Genomic DNA, 17,186 nt, shown 5'->3' on the forward strand with positions numbered 1-17,186 from the left:
CAGAAAAATGTAAAGTCAAAAAAATAGTGCTTCAATTAAGCAAATGTTCAAAGTGAAGGCACACACTCAGCCTGGGCTGCCACTAATCCATGAACTTGTCAACAACGCTCGGTTTCAGTTCAGCCTAAATTGATGAGGTGCTGTTTAAGGTTTTTGATGTCAGATATCACTCTCTAATGGATGCTAGTGCTGCCCGATTCACCTTCTGAAAAATTGGATTCGACAATTCAGTGAGTCCTGACATACCTCCGGGCGTCCTAAATTAGCAGCAACAGTGGCAGTGACTGGCTTGGCAGAGGCAATGTGGCGAACAGGCTTCTGGCCTGCTCCACCAGGGCCTTTCCTCTGCCACGGTAGAGAGAAGCCCTGGTGGGCAGACCGTGAGAAGCCTGTCTACTGTGCTGCATCTGCCAAGCCAGTCACCACTGCTGCTACTTTAGGAGGCCCGAATTGAGATGGGGGGGGGGGGGGGGGGTTAGTTGGAAGATGCTGCACAGGGGAATAGGAGGGATGGAAAACTTGCATAGGAGGATGGGAAGGTAGGATGAAAAGCTGCTACACAAGAGGTCACCTTGACACCTTCCAACTCTGTACCGTAAATGAAAATCCAGCAGGAGGGATGCCCATGCCTTCCTGCTGGCAAGCCCGCCTCTTCAGAATGGTGGGCCTTCCCACGTTTCCTGGGATGCACTGGGGGAGGGGCTTAAGACATTGGCTTAGGTGGTATGTCATGTCCTGAATGAAGTTGATGTAAAATGTAAATATTTTCCATCGCACCTCAACCCTACCTTGTGAAAATAATTTGTTGCTTTGGGATATGCGCAGAAACAGTTTGTAAACTGTCTCTTTATCAAAATGGTTTGTGAGGGGGCCAGTGAATACTGGGGGAGCATGTGCGGGTCTTTACTTTGTCTCTGCGGTGGTTATCTGGTCACTTTGGATACTCTTTGGGCACTTATACCTGTTTTTACATCATCTAAGTCTAAGTCACAACGTGTAAGTTCCATCTAGGCAGTCTTGTCAAACCTTTGATTATCCCTGCAGGACAACTAAGTCTAGGGTGACCCACATCCTGCCCTAACCGCTCCTCCAGATATGCCCCTTTTAGCTCTGGGCGCACAGCGGCATTCAGAGGCCTAAAAAGTCCCTGGATACGTCAAAAAAATAGGTTTGATTATCGGCAGTTGGACAACCTGTCTTTTAGGCTGTCCAAGTGTCAACTTGTGCGGGTTTTTAGATGTGTTTACATTTTGATTATGAGCCCCATAGTACCTAAATGCTATAATGTGCACTTTGTCAGGTCAGGAGTGTGTTTTATAGTTGCATGTATAAATTATAGAATATTATCAGAGCACATTGCCAACTTTAGGCATGACCATTTATGTACATCAGCTTTTGACATGACATAAGTGCTCATGCTGATTTGTGCTCTATTCTGTAAGGACAATTTCACACACCATGGCCATTATGGAATTAGTGCCTAATGCCCATATGCTTTTTTGCATCTAATTTCTGGCCCATTTTCTTGAACCTACCCCATAGAGACTACTGGCAAAGTGAGGGAGATGACAATGCAATAATTGTAAGACACCTAAGACAAAACAGCAGGCAGGTACAAATGGTCCTTTTCTGTTGATATGGCTAAGCAGAAGTCCTGAGAGTAGCGATTCTTAGTAGTCTAAGCGCAAGGTGATGAGGGTGTGGATAAGTGTTTTGGTAGTGTGCTTAGAGAGGAAGGATCTGATTTTGGTAATATAGAGGCAGGTTTTTGCGATATTTTGTATCTGGGTGGTGAAGGAGAAAGAGAGGAGTCAAAGATGATCCCGAGATTACAAGCAGACAAAACAGGAAAGATGAGAACTGTAGAACTCTGTTCAATTTTGTACTGGCCAGCTTTCTTAAAATAAGGAAGGGGCTGTCATTTCCAGTGACAGGTGGACGTGGCTTCCCAGTGGTGGCACAGCTATTGAGAAGTCTGTGTCTAGAAAGGAACACTAAACTTCAGATGTGAACAGAGAGGGAACTTCATGTTACAATATACTGTTAGCACTAAGGAGTGACTTTCTGTACAGTATATGGATGTGGGTGGGGTGACAGCTGGAATTTACACAGGAGTAGAGTTGGACAACCAGCCCCAAATTGTTCTACCATTTGCACATTTCTGTGGGTAAGTTTTTCTAGTCTGGGCCAGAGGGAGTGAGAGTTCCTCCTGGCTAGCCCTTTCTGTGGCTCTTCAAAGCTGAAAAAAAGCCTGAGCAGACAATTTGCACTTACAGACACAGTCCTGTGTCTTGAATCTCACCCTTTAAAGTTAAAAGCAAACGATTCTGTCCCCCCACTCCCAAAGAAATAATTTGAATGTCCTATTTGCAGCTCACAAGTTCCAGATTAGCCAGAAAGCCTATAAGAAAAATACTAATGAAAATTCCAGCTGAAGGCGGGTTTTTTCACTTCTCTGCCCTATTCCAGAATTGTGGCATTCGCTGCTTTTTTTTCCTAAGAAAAATATGTAAACAGTTTCCAAATTTGGAAATTAAAAAAAAAATGTTCAGAATTCAGGCTGTCTGGAACCTTCTTACAAATGCAGGGGATACAGAATGAGACCCTGCAAACTGGAAGTCTTCTAAGCAGACATGGCAAGTAGCCCTTAGAATGGGATTTGCCTGCATGGTCCTTCCATGTGCCAGTCTCTGGACCTACTGGCAGAAATACATCCTGCATTGCATACTCTCTGCTATCCCAGTACTGAGACTCAATTCAACCTGCCCACTACACCTAAGATACACACAGCTCTGCTAATAAATCTCTCTGCTAATAAATCTCACTCCTGTCCTGCTGCTTCTGTTAATTATGCACACACAAAGCTTGGCTAGCGCTGTTCACTCCTGCCCTGCAGCACCCCCTGCTGTTCCAGTACAGACATCCCACATGCTGCTCTTCTAAACTACCTCATCCCTGCCTTGCAGCATCCCCTGCTATTATAGTAGAGTAGGGCTTCTCAACCCAATCCTTGAATAAGGTTACCAGAATTTTGGCTTCTAAATCTGGGACACCAGCGTGGGGTTGGGTGAGGTCAAATGGGTGAGGCAGGTGGAGTCTTTCCATGCCAAATTTTCCACCATTAAAATTATAATTTTCACCTCTCTTCCCTCCATTCTTCTAGTTCAGCCATCTCTACCATTCTTCCCTCTTTCAATCCATTGCTTTCAATGGAAGTAAAAGCCGGATATCTCAATCCGCTTCCATTTTCTGGAGCCATATGGTAACCCTATGTGAAAGTTGACTGAGGACAAACACAAGGTTGAAGGTTCCCCTAGGGCAGGGGTGTCAAAGTCCCTCCTCGAGGGCCACAATCCAGTTGGGTTTTCAGGATTTCGCCAATGACTATGCACGAGATCTATTTGCAAGCACTGCTTTCATTGTATGCTAATAGATCTCGTGCATAGTCATTGGGGAAATCTTGAAAACCGGACTTGATTGCGGCCTCGAGGAGGGACTTTGACACCCCTGCCCTAGGGCAGAGGTTCTTGAAACACACCAAGCTAGTCTGGTTTTCAAGATCTCCACCAATGGTTATGCATGAGAGATTTGCATACAATGGGGGCAGTATGTGAAAATTTATCTCATGCATATTTATTGAGAGCATACTGAAAAACCTGACTAGTTGGATTGTGTCCCAAGAATTTGGGTGAGAACCTCTGGCCTAGGGCTTTGGTGCTCACTTTCACTCAAGGGCACTGACAGGTCAGGTTTTCAGGATACCCATAGTGAATTTGCACAAGAGAAATGCTCATAAAATGGGGGTAATAGGCACACACATCCCTCTCACACATATTTTTGAGGATATTCTGAAAACCTGACCCATTCAAGGCAGTGAAGACCAAGATCCTAGGGTAACTATTACTCTTGCATCAAACTTAGAGGAGGATTCTCAAAACTTACCATGCCTTTAACGATGGTCGCTAAACTGGCTCCAGCCGGTTTAGTGTGGCAGTATTTCGGCCAATTATCAGAACAGCTCACCGTGGTCTTTTCCAAGCTTCCTGGCAGACTCCAACAGGAACTTGACAAAATTCTAGACGAAGAAAATTTACGTGATCCACATCAACACGGATTTACCAGGGGAAGGTCCTGCCAATCTAATCTGATTGACTTCTTTGATTGGGTGACCAGTCATCTGGATGCCGGTGAGTCCCTTGACGTGATATATTTGGACTTCAGCAAAGCTTTTGATAGCGTCCCACACCGCAGGCTGTTGAACAAACTAAAATCGATGGGATTAGGGGATACATTCACTACATGGGTAAGGGATTGGCTAGATGGTAGGCTTCAAAGGGTGATGGTAAACGGTACCCCCTCGAAAACGTCAGCAGTGATGAGTGGAGTACCTCAAGGCTCCGTCTTAGGGCCGATTCTATTCAATTTATTCATAGGAGATTTAACCCAAGGACTGAGAGGAAAAGTATCACTGTTTGCAGACGATGCCAAACTATGCAACATAGTTGGCAAAAACAGTGTGCCTGACTTTATGACGCAGGACCTAAGACAGCTTGAACAGTGGTCATCAACTTGGCAGCTAGGCTTCAATGCTAAAAAATGTAAAGTAATGCACCTAGGCAAAAAAAATCCACACAGAACTTACACACTAAATGGTGAAACCTTGTCCAGGACCAAGGTGGAACGTGATTTAGGAGTGATCATTAGCGACGATATGAAGGCTGCCAATCAAGTAGAGAAGGCCTCGTCCAAGGCAAGACAAATGATGGGCTGTATCCGTAGGGGTTTTGTCAGCAGAAAACCTGAAGTCATAATGCCACTGTACAGATCCATGGTGAGACCTCATCTCGAATATTGTGTTCAATTCTGGAGACCACACTACCGAAAAGATGTGTTGAGAATTGAGTCGGTTCAGCGAATGGCTACCAGGATGGTCTTGGGGCTCAGGGATCTCACGTATGAAGAAAGGTTAAAAAAACTGCGGATGTACTCGCTGGAGGAGCGAAGAGAGAGAGGGGACATGATTGAGACCTTTAAGTATATTACTGGGCGTATAGAGGTGAAAGACGATATCTTCAGTCTTACAGGGCCCTCGGTAACCAGAGGACACTCGCTGAAAATCAGGGGTGAGAAATTTCGGGGTGATACTAGGAAGTACTTCTTCACCGAAAGGGTGGTCGATCATTGGAACGAGCTGCCTCAGCGGGTGATTGAGGCCAGCAGCGTATTAGATTTCAAGAAAAAATGGGATATTCATGTGGGATTTCTAGAATAGTAAGAATCAGGGAGTGGGTCATTGGTATGGGCAGACTCGATGGGCTATGGCCCTTTTCTGCCGTCATTTTTCTATGTTTTCTATCTATGTTTCTAACTCTACTATGCAAATGTAGTACGAGGTCATAAATATTAAAGTGGTAGTAAAATAGGCTCATGAATATTTAAACTCATAAATATTTAAAGTAGAACTCCGGGTGATTCTCTATCATCGCTGTGTGATTCCCCAAGTATGGCGCCAGCTTTTGACAACCGAAAATTACCAGCTGGTCCAGGGTGCCGATAATGTACACAGCGCGTCTCAGGCGTGTGTTTCTGGCTATAACTCATCATAAAATTAAAAAAAACAACAATATTCATATAAATCATAGGAGTTTGAGGGGAAAAAAAGATCTCAAAAGCACGCTTCTCAAGCGCGTATATTAAAGGCATGTCTTATGCGCGCTTGTTGAAAGTTGACACACCTCCTCTCCCTTCCCTTCCTCTTCATCCAATGGCGCTGGCACACCTATGATTGACACAATGGCATAGCATTTCCTGGTAGTTCTCCGCCCCTCATATGATGTGTGCATATATTGTGCTCCAATAAGGCACGGACACAACATGCGTGCCGACGGCATAGCTTTTCCCAGCACATGCGCACCTCTCTTACCGTGGTCTGTTCTGCGCAAGTGCCAATCACTATCACCAGCAATTCATCTTGTGCAAATTTGGTGCCCCTCCGTGAACCTCATATGCAAGTGCGGTTTTTCAAATCTTTTTGAAATTGTTACATGTACTGCCATGACAGCAGCCCATCAGATTTTACCGCTAATATTAGAGAATCTATCCCAGGGATGGGCAACTCCAGTCCTCGAAGGCCGGAATCCAGTCGGGTTTTCAGGATTTCCCCAATGAATATGCATTGCAAGCAGTGCATTCAAATAGATCTCATGCATATTCATTGGGAAAATCCTGAAAACCCGACTGGATTCTGGCCCTCGAGAACCGGAGTTGCCCACCCCTGATCTAGCCCATAGTCCCAACCCAGCTCTGTGAATGCCCCTAGGTCTTGGCCTGAGTTGCTGCTTACTGTCCCAAATCCGGTTTCAGTTTGTGTATTTTGGACATACAGTTGTTAGCACGTGCCCCAGTGCAGGCCTTTAACAAATTACTCTCTGCTTTAGTTTTTTACATTCTGTAACCAGTTTTGAGTTTGCTCTCTCAGCAATTCTACCTCCTGTTTATTATCAAGAAAAAATAAATCCCACTAATAGTTTGCAGAGGGACATTCCAAGTTAAATATAGGTAAGTTGCTCTGTAAATGCACTGCAGAACTTTCACTTGTTCTCATCAGCATTTTAAAGTCCCAAAACCTCAGAAGGAAATTACAGCTGTGCCTTACAGACTGCAGTGTCTGTGGCTCCCTTATTCCTGCAAATTTTAGGTAACTTATTGCAAGATCAATCCATAATGATCAGCAGGCTGTTTACCCAAGAAGAAGAGAAATCATTTATGCAAAAAAAGTTATTTAAATTGTTTCACTCTAGCCCAGGGGTGTCCAATGTCGGTCCTCGAGGGCCGCAATCCAGTCGGGTTTTCAGGATTTCCCCAATGAATATGCATGAGATCTATTAGCATACAATGAAAGCAGTGCATGCAAATAGACCTCATGTATATTCATTGGGGAAATCCTGAAAATCCGACTGGACTGCGGCCCTCGAGGACCGACATTGGACACCCCTGCTCTAGCCCTTTTAATCTATGAGATCCTGTTAAGTTACATTCCTAGAGATTTGGGACGATAAGTCCTCGACTAGGGCAGAATCTCCTTTTTCTTGGACATAGGGCCTTAACGCGCGGAATAGCGTGGCCTAAAATGCCACATGCACTAGCCGCTATGAGCAAGTGGTAGTTTTTTGGGTAGCGTGCGCTAATCCGGTGCGTGCGTTAAAAACGCTCACGCATCTTTGTAAAAGGAGCCCATAGTGTTTATCCTACATAGAAGAAATTTATAATCCTGAAGCCTATTTAATATACACTTATTCCTTTAACCCAGGGGTAGGGAACTCCGGTCCTCAAGAGCCGTATTCCAGTCGGGTTTTCAGGATTTCCCCAAATAATATGCATGCACTGCTTTCAATGCATATTCATTGGGGAAATCCTGAAAACCCGACTGGAATACGGCTCTCGAGGACCGGAGTTCCCTACCCCTGCTTTAACCTAGGAAGAGATCAATTCTTTACTCACAGAGAGGTTTATGTGCCTTGTGGCTTCACTACTAGTCTAGACTTAAGCACAATCAGTAATTTTTCTCATTTAGATGAAATCTCCAACATAAATCAGGTTTCAACTGTCAAGGAGATCCAAACTGGCAGGGCAATGCAGTCCCATCTCCATCCCACTTCTTTGCTGCTACCCATCCGTGGACTAATTCAGAGCCGAACGCGGCGGTTCATCACATCTGGTGCACAGATGGATCCAGAGAACACATAATCAGACAGTGCGTAAATGTGTTTCCATTTGTTTGGGTGGAGTGGTTGGCATGTGTTGGAAGAAGGAATGCCTCCATGAACTATTGAGATTTGGCTTTTTCTCTCCATAGCCATTTCTGAATTTTATTCACAAGTATTCTGACCTGGATTGGCCAGCTTGAGGACAGGCTATTGGGCTAGAACCACTGGTCTGACCCAGAAAGGCTAATCTTATGTTCTTCATAAGCAGACTGGTGTTGTTGATCTCCCACGTTGAGATAAGTGCAGTTTCTTTTCATGAAGATCAGAACCTATTACACTGCAAAAGGCTTGATAGCTGGTTAGTGTGGAGGTTTTCTATGCCGATGAGGTTCCTGTACCCCAATATAACTTATAATTAACATTTTACTGAATATAGGTGGGGATCTGAGGCCTTTTCCTCCCACTTACTGTTTAAACTAAGCATCGAGAAGCTAAATTCAATGTGGGAGCTCCGATTGTTTCAAAATAGTTCAAACTAAGATGCATGACAGATGTTAACATCTAGTTCATTGTTGAATGCTTTAAAAGAGTAGAAGAGTGAGCTGATTTATATGGGGAAGCGGTAAAGCGCGGATCTTAACCGCACGTCCTTAAAAATCTTCATTTATTGACAGCTAAGGTTTCATATTTCATGTGTGCAGGTCCGCGTTTTAGCCCCTCATTTCACCGCTGTATCTGTTGCCATTTCTGACTCCACGGATCTGTGCCGACAGTCATATATTAATAATAATAATAATAATAATAATAATTTAAGGATTCCTTCAGACAAGAACATATCCCTCCTGAAGTTGTTTCTCCCTAAATGTTTTTTCTTTTGGTTATTTTATTTTAAACAAATGTAATTTATCCTTCTATTCCTTATGTATCTTTAGATAATTATAGATAAGATTGTATGTTTTTATTGTTTAAATTGTTATTTGTCCCCCTAAAATTACTATTGTTAAACGCATTGAATTATTTGATATTGCGTTCAAATCAAAATTTTAATAAACTTGAAACTTGAAGTCAAACGATCTCAAATCTGACCCCTGGTCTAACCCCTGTGGAGTACCACAAGGGTCACCACTGTCGCCCATGCTCTTTAACCTCTTCTTATCCTCCCTTGGTACCATTCTAGATACCGTAAATGTAATAGCATTCAGCTACGCAGTTGACATAACCATACTCTTCCCCTTCGACTCCCTAGATCTCACCTCAACTTGTAACCCGAAAGCAACACTGGAAACAGTGGAAAAATGGATGCTGGACCACAAACTGAAGCTGAACTTGAACAAAACAAAATTTCTAATACTTGAAAAGGACAAAACCTCATCCATAACAGAAGTAGAAATAAATGTCACCAAATACCCCATACAGTCCTCTCTCAAAATCCTTGGAGTGACCATAGACAGATGCTGCACAATGCAGACCCAAATCAACAAAACCACTCAAAAAGCATTCTTTACCATGTGCAACCTACAAAAAATAAGAAAATTTTTCGACAAAGAGCACTACAGAATCATAGTTCAATCACTTGTACTAGGATTAGTGGATTACTGCAATATCCTCTACTTACCTTGCCTCACAAACTCGATAAAACAATTACAGTCCATTCAAAATACAGCCCTCAGGCTGATCTATTCTCTTGGAAAATTTGACCATATCACAAATGCCTACCTTGACTCCCACTGGCTACCGTTACGAGCACGAATTCAATTCAAATTATATTGTCTATTATTCAAAACAATAAACGGAACTGCTCCCACCTACCTAATCAACCGCCTAACCAGAAACCTTTCTCCCAGACCTAGGAGATCTCAGATCCTATTCTCCTCCACTCCACTCCACTCAAGGGCACTCAGCGCAAGAAGATGTATGATGGCCTCCTATCAACGCAGGCAGCGAAACTGGACCCCTCCATCTCCAACCTGTTGACAGCAACAATTGACTTTAAATCTTTTCGAAAAGAAATCAAAACTCTGCTATTCAAAAAACATATCCAGCCTTCTCAAGCCTCCCTCTCTTCTCCCCCCTTCCTTGCAATTCTCCCGTCAACCTCCTCCCCTCTTGTAACTCCCCTTCAATGACTCTAACCTGTAACCTTCCCCCACAACCGCATTTTCCCTAAAGGTATTCCTCAAATTTCTACCTATCCTCTATCATTCTAAAGCCTCTTCTATGTACCCAATCACTAATTTGTAACTTCCTGGTAATGTCCAGCTATCTTCAAATGTAATCCGCCTAGAACTGCCTAGAAAGGCGGAATAGAAGTCACTAATGTAATGTACTTTAGCTAAGGGAGATCTGAATTTGTGGATGCGGAGTTTTTCACTGCGTTTTACTCCAGAGCTGCAGCAAGAAAATGTATTTTTGTTTGGCTCAAGCTGTTCTTGAACCCAGATCAGCACGGTTCAAGACAACTGCCCTAACCTCTAGGCTACTTTGGTAGCTTGTAAAATAACAAAGTTTTGCCACTTTTAGTCTCAGCATAGGTCATAGCTCTGACAGCCCTCCATGTCACTTTAGCTCTGACTGACCCTGATTGATAAAAGGAGTCCTACATAAGAACATAAAAAGTTGCCTCCACTGGGTCAGACCAGAGGGCCATCGCGCCCAGCGGTCCGCTCCCGCGGCGGCCCATCAGGCCTATGACCTGTGAAGTGGTCCCTGACTATTCCTATAACCTACCTCTACTTTTATCTGTACCCCTCAATCCCCTTATCCTTTAGGAACCTATCTAAACCTTCCTTGAACCCCTGTAGCGTGCTCTGGCCTATCACAACCTCCGGAAGCGCGTTCCATGTGTCCACACCCTCTGGGTAAAAAAGAACTTCCTAGCGTTTGTTCTAAACCTGTCCCCTTTCAATTTCTCTGAGTGCCCCTTGTATTTGTACTTCCCCACAGTCTGAAGAATCTGTCCCTGTCTACCTTCTCTATGCCCTTCAGGATTTTGAAGGTTTCTATCATGTCTCCTCTAAGTCTCCGCTTTTCCAGGGAGAATAGCCCCAGCATTTCCAACCTGTCAGCGTGTGAAAAGTTTTCCATACCTTTTATCAGTTTAGTCGCACTTCTCTGGACTCCCTCAAGTACTGCCATGTCCTTCTTGAGGTACGGCGACCAGTACTGGACACAGTACTCCAGATGTGAGCGCACCATTGCATGATATAGCTGGTCCTGGTCATGATACCCTTTTTAATGATACCCAACATTTTGTACGCTTTCTTTGCGGCTGTCACACGCTGATGCTTTCAATGTTGTGTCCACCATTACCCCCAGGTCTCTTTCAAGGTTGCTTACCCCTAGCAATGATCCCCCCAATTTTGTAGCTGAACATTGGGTTCTTTTTCCCTACCTGCATGACCTTGCATTTCTCTATGTTAAAGCTCATTTGCCACTTTTTTGCCCACTCTTCCTGCCTCGTTAGGTCCCTTTGCAGGTCTTCGCAGTCTTCCGCGGTTCTAACCCTGCTGCAAAGTTTGATGTCATCCGCAAATTTAATAACCTCACATTTTGTTCCCCCCTAAAATCAATATTAAAACATACACAACAAATAAATAAACCAACAAGCAATATTAACAAAGCAGCAAATAATTCAACAACTTGTCCTGATGGTATACCAAGAGCAGAAAGTCAACTACAATCATCCCCTCACAAAGTTACTAGTCAGTATAGATTACAGAGTTCAGTGGGGATGGGTCGAGGTACCTGGTTGACTCCTTGATTTCCAGTGGACCCTGGTTTAAATTCTGAAATTCAAAACAGAAGGTTCATGTTTCTTTATTTTTGATATACCATCTATCAAATGTGTGTCTGAACGGTGTACAATAAAATGAGATTAAAAAAGAGATAAAAAGGGGCAAATTCAAAGAAATGTCTTATCAAATGTTAAAAATACTGGACAAGTTTGCATGGACGTACATGGAACGAGCGGGAAGTAGGGGAGGGAAAGTTTTTAAATACATCAAAGTGAAATAATAAAAAAGGGGAGGTAAATGAAGAATGGAGACACATTAGGGAGGGGATTGCTTCAAGAGACGTGTTTTGGGGTTTCAAGGCAAATCAGCATATTGTTTTCCAAGGGACTTCATGAGAAATAAGGGCATTAGAAGTGAAAGCTGGGACTAAAGAGAGTAGGCGTCTTTAAAGAGAAAAGTCTTAAATTTAGCAGTGAAACAGGAGAGCTTACCACAAACCCACATTTGTACATGCTTGCTCTGGTGTGTACTGCAACCTCGGGCTCAGTTCAGTTCAGTGTACAGTGGTACCTCGGAATCCGAACTTAATCTGTTCCAGAACCCCGTTCGAGTTCCAAGACAATTTTTCCCATTGAAAATAATGGAAACTAGATTAATCCGTTCCTTGGTCCCACAAACTCAGATTTTCAAACATACTGGATTTGTTTTGGGCTGTGCAGGAACAATGCACTGTGGCATACACAGCAAGATCGGGCCCCCACCGGCAGAGACAGCAAGATCGGGCCCCCCTGGCAGAGTCAGCAAAATTGGGCCCCCACCGGCAGAGACAGCAAGATCAGCAGTGGCAACTGCAAGCAGTGCTCAGCCCAAAGCTTCCCTCTGACGTGAACCGCCCAGGCAGAAACAGAAAGCTGCGTTGGAGGGGAAGCTTTGGGCTAAGCAACGCTTGCAGTTCCCTTACGTTTGGATTCCAAAGTAGCGTTCGGATTCCGGGGCAAAATTTAATTTAAAAAAACTAGTTTGAGTTTTGGGGTGTTCAGATTCCGAGGTACCACTGTATTTGATATGCTGCAAAAATAAAGCAAAGTAAAATCTAAGCTGTTTACAAATTTAAAAAAAATGAAGGGGGGGGGGTCAATATTCATGACACCAAAGACAAATAAGAGACATCACAAGATTTACAGAATAAAGGGGCAGGAAAAGTGACAATGTATATAAGGATAGGGAGGGAAGGGAGCTAACAGAAGGAGGGGAAGAACGGAGATGGTCGATTTAAGCCATAAGGATAGGGAGGGAAGGGAGCTAACAGAAGGAGGGGAAGAACGGAGATGGTCGATTTAAGCCATAAGGATAGGGAGGGAAGGGAGCTAACAGAAGGAGGGGAAGAACGGAGATGGTCGATTTAAGCCAGCTGCTTCTGGCGCACTTTTCTGGTCTTCCTATCTCCTCTCACTGTTCCTGCTGTTTCTGTTCCCCCTCTCTGTCTATTTTTATCTCCTTTCTTTTTACTTTGACTCTCCACTTAGTATCTTTTTCCATGGCTGAGGTTATAACATGACGTATTTAGTTTTGCATGTGTGTCCAGCAACACTGCTTTTTATGTGTGGGAAATTAAACTTTGAATGTTGTAGCTTAAATTAAGAAACTTTAAAGCCTAAGTCTGTCTCTGTCTCTCTTTCTCCTCTCATCCCTTCTCTTGGAAAGGCCATGGGTTTGCTTGGTTTTGGATGTTTTCACTCAGGAAATAGCCAGCTCGTTACAACACTAACCGCTGGAGGCTCTGAAGCAGTCATGAGAAGTCATTCAGAGTCCGATAAAGGTGCAGCTGACACCAAGAAAACAAGCAGCTGCTGATGGGCAAAACTTAGCCTTGCTCTCCCAGGCTCCTTGAGCATAAGAATAGCCTTATTGGGTTAGCCCAATGGTCCATTAAGCCCAGTAGCCCGTTCTCACGGTGGCCAATCCAGGTCACTAGTACCTGGCCAAAACCCAAGGAGTAGCAACATTCCATTCAGAGTCCTAAAGAAGAGCAAGATTCCGGAATCCCAAAGTGTAACAAAAGATTCTGGAACCCCAAAGTTCAAGTTCAAGTTCAAGTTTATTAGTATTTGATGAATTGCTTATTAGAATTACTAAGCGATGAACAAAATTAAAAATTGGGTGTATTACAAAAGGGCAAACATATTAACAAAATTCTGTCATATAATACATACATGAATAGGGAGGGAAAGAGGAATAGTTACAATTTTTGTCTTAGTGGAAAGAACAAGAAGGAAAAAACAAAAGGGAAGGGGGTAGTTAAAATTTTGGTACATGTTGAGATTTTTATTGAAGGTTTAAGTATTAAAAGCGTCATTAAAAAGATAAGATTTTAAAGATTTTTTGAACAATGTAAGATCTTTCTCATTTCTAATGTATTGTGGCAAAGAGTTCCACCATTGAGGGCCCATCACAGAAAACATGTCCGATCGTCTCGTGCCTATTATTTTCAAAGATGGAACTGAAAGGAAATTTTGGCTTGAAGACCGAAGTGGGCGTAGAGTATTATGTGGTATTAACAATCTTGATATAAATTGGGGTTCATTGAATGCTAAAGTTTGAAATATAAGCAACATTATTTTAAAAAAGATGCGATGGCCGATTGGTAGCCAATGGGCATCAATCAGCAACGGCGAGACATGGTCATATTTCCTAGCATTATATATTGGTTTGATCGCAGTGTTTTGTATGATCTTAGTAGCAACATTCCATGCTACCAATCCAGGGCAAGCAGTGGCTTCCCCCATATCTTTTTCAATAATAGCCTATGGACTTTTCCTCCAGGAAACTGTCCAAACCTTTCTTAAAACCAGCTACATTAATCGCTCTTACCACAACCTTTGGCAGAGCTTAACTATTCCCTGAGTGAAAAAATATTTCCTCCTATTAGTTTTAAAAGCATTTCCCTGTAACTTCATCGAGTGTCCCCCTAGTCTTTGTAATTTTCGATGGAGTAAAAAATTGATCCACTTGTACCCTTTCTACACCACTCAGGATTTTGTAGACTTCAATCATATTGTATTGTCTATGACACTCAGATCTTTTTATGAGCACTGGCCCCCCAAGATGGACTCTAGCATCTGATAACTATCTCCTTCCTGTACTAATGCATAGCACAGGTTTTAGGAATTCTATGAGTGTCGGAGCAGTTACCGCCACTGCCGGCGCTAAAACCCGCGCTATGTTTTGGGTTATTCTTACCAATGTGCATCACTTTGCATTTTTCCACATTAAATTTAATCTGCCATTGAGACGTCTAGTTTTCCAATTTCCTAAGGCCTTCCTGCAATTTTTCACCAGCTGTATGTGCTTTTAAACTTCTGGTTCAAGCCCTGTTGCTGAGTCTTCTAGACTATTGCAACATTGCCTATCTAACAATCTCCAAGAAAGACATGGCCAGACTTGTATTGATTCAGAACACAGCGGTCAGATTGATCTATGGTCTTAAGAAGTATGACTCCATTTTATTGTGAGTTGCATTGGCTTCCAATGGAGGCTCATGTCCTGTTTAAGTTGGGTTCTTTTTGCTGTAAGGTTATGTATGGCACCGCTCCATTTACATGGCCAATAGATTTTCTTTAGCATCGTTCAAATAAAGTAGAAGATCTCATTCCCTGTTTACTTTTCCACCAGTACAGGGCTGTAAAAGCAAGAAATTTCTTGACCACACTCTAGCATTTCAAGCAGCTTCCCATGGTAGAGAATTTCGATCGCTATTGCTTGGAGCTTGTTCTTATAAACATTTTAGAACTCAGTTGAAAACTTATCTTTTTTCAAAATACTTGGTCAAATAATTTTTCTTGCCATCATTAAATGGTCTCCTGTTTATAATCGTTTGTAAACTGCGTTGAACTTATTGTTACACGGTTAAGAAGTATGATGTTATGTTATATTTGAACAGTTTGGTGTCATCTGCAAATTTAATCACCTCACTCGTCATTCCAATGTCCAGATTATTTATAAATACATTAAATAGCACCAGTCCTAGTACAGATCCCTGTGGCACCCCCACTATTTACCCTCCTGCACCAAGAAAAATAGCCATTTAACCCTACCCTCTGTTTTCTGTCCAATAACTAATTCTTAATCCATAACTGAACTTTGCCTCCTATCCCACGACTCTTTAATTTTCTTAGGAGCCTCTCATGAGGCTGCCAGGAGTTGCTACTAATGGGTTTCTTCAAGATCCTGATCAGGGAAATACAGTATGTTGACAAAGTTCTTAGAACAGTCTCAAAAAGAGGTACCCGAAACAGCGACCCTCCTAGTGCTCTGGAAATGGACAGAAATTGGACATATTTTCAGAGCAAAGATGCACTGTTCTTTGGGCAGGAAGTTAGAGGAAAACTTTTGGCATGTTAGAATTTCACAGCCCAGGGCTGAATTTTTCCTTAAATGTCTAGTAAAAGGTGTAGTCAAATGTCAAGGGGTTTGATTGCCTTTGTTGATCCAGCTCAGCTAGAGCTTGAAGAGCACTCGGTCCTATCGATTGATGGTGTTTATCCTCAAAGAATTGAGTGTTCTCATTTTTCCCTTAAGAGTTGGAGTGATCTGTGGGGTTCCTTTTGGGTTTTTTAAAAAATGTACTTTAATTTATGCTGTTATCTTTTCTCATCTCTTTGATGTCTTAACATGAATAAAGCATGGTTATGACAGCAGGCTATGAACCAGAGATATCAGGGTTCAAATCCAACTAATGCTCACTATGGGCTTGGGCAAGTCATTTCCCTCTCCACTGTCTCAGGTACAGGCCCAAATACTTTTCTTCGAACTATCATTGAAAAGGCATGGGGTAAATTCTATTTATTTATATATTAATGGTTCTTTGATTTTCTACTGTAAATTTGCCTTTCTTGAGTGTTTAGAACAGTGGTTCCCAACCCTGTCCTGGAGGACCACCAGGCCAATCAGGTTTTCAGGCTAGCCCTAATGAATATGCATGAGAGAGATTTGCATATAATGGAAGTGAGAGGCATACAATTCTGCTCCATGCATATTCATTAGGGCTAGCCTGAAAACCTGATTGGCCTGGTGGTCCTCCAGGACAGGGTTGGGAACCACTGGTTTAGAACAACATTTAGAGCAGTGGTCTCAAACTCATGGCCCGGGGGCCACATGCGGCCTGCCAGGTACTGTTTTGAGGCCCTCGGTATGTTTCTCATAATCACAAAAGTAAAATAAAGCAGTTTCTTGATCATATGTCTCTTTAGCTATAAATGACAATATTATTATTAAGACTTAGCTAAAAGGAAAGATTTATAAACTATAAAAAGTTTTACTTCATGCAAAATTGTCACTTCTTTAATAAGACATTAACTATTTTTTTCTGAGGTCCTCCAAGTACCTACAAATCCAAAATGTGGCCCTGCAAAGGGTTTGAGTTGGAGACCACAGGCTTAACTGTAACCATGACATCCTGTTTGTCTTTGGGAAGCAGAGCTGAGATTGTGATGTCATAATGCCTCATTCCACCAATAAGAGCCAGCCTCATCAGTGATGTCACAATGGCTTGATTGTCCTGTTCTCCCCTCTGCCCTCCAACCCAGCCAGCAGATTAATCGTTCCCCTTAACTCAGTAGTCTCAAACTCGTGGCCCGCCAGGTACTATTTTGAGGCCCGCAGTCAGAATCACAAAAGTAAAATAAAACAGTTTCTTGATCATACGTCTCTTTAGCTATAAATGACAATATTATTATTAAGACTTAGC

Source organism: Geotrypetes seraphini, chromosome 15 (genome assembly GCF_902459505.1).
Source record: "Geotrypetes seraphini chromosome 15, aGeoSer1.1, whole genome shotgun sequence".
Lineage (NCBI taxonomy): Eukaryota > Metazoa > Chordata > Amphibia > Gymnophiona > Dermophiidae > Geotrypetes > Geotrypetes seraphini.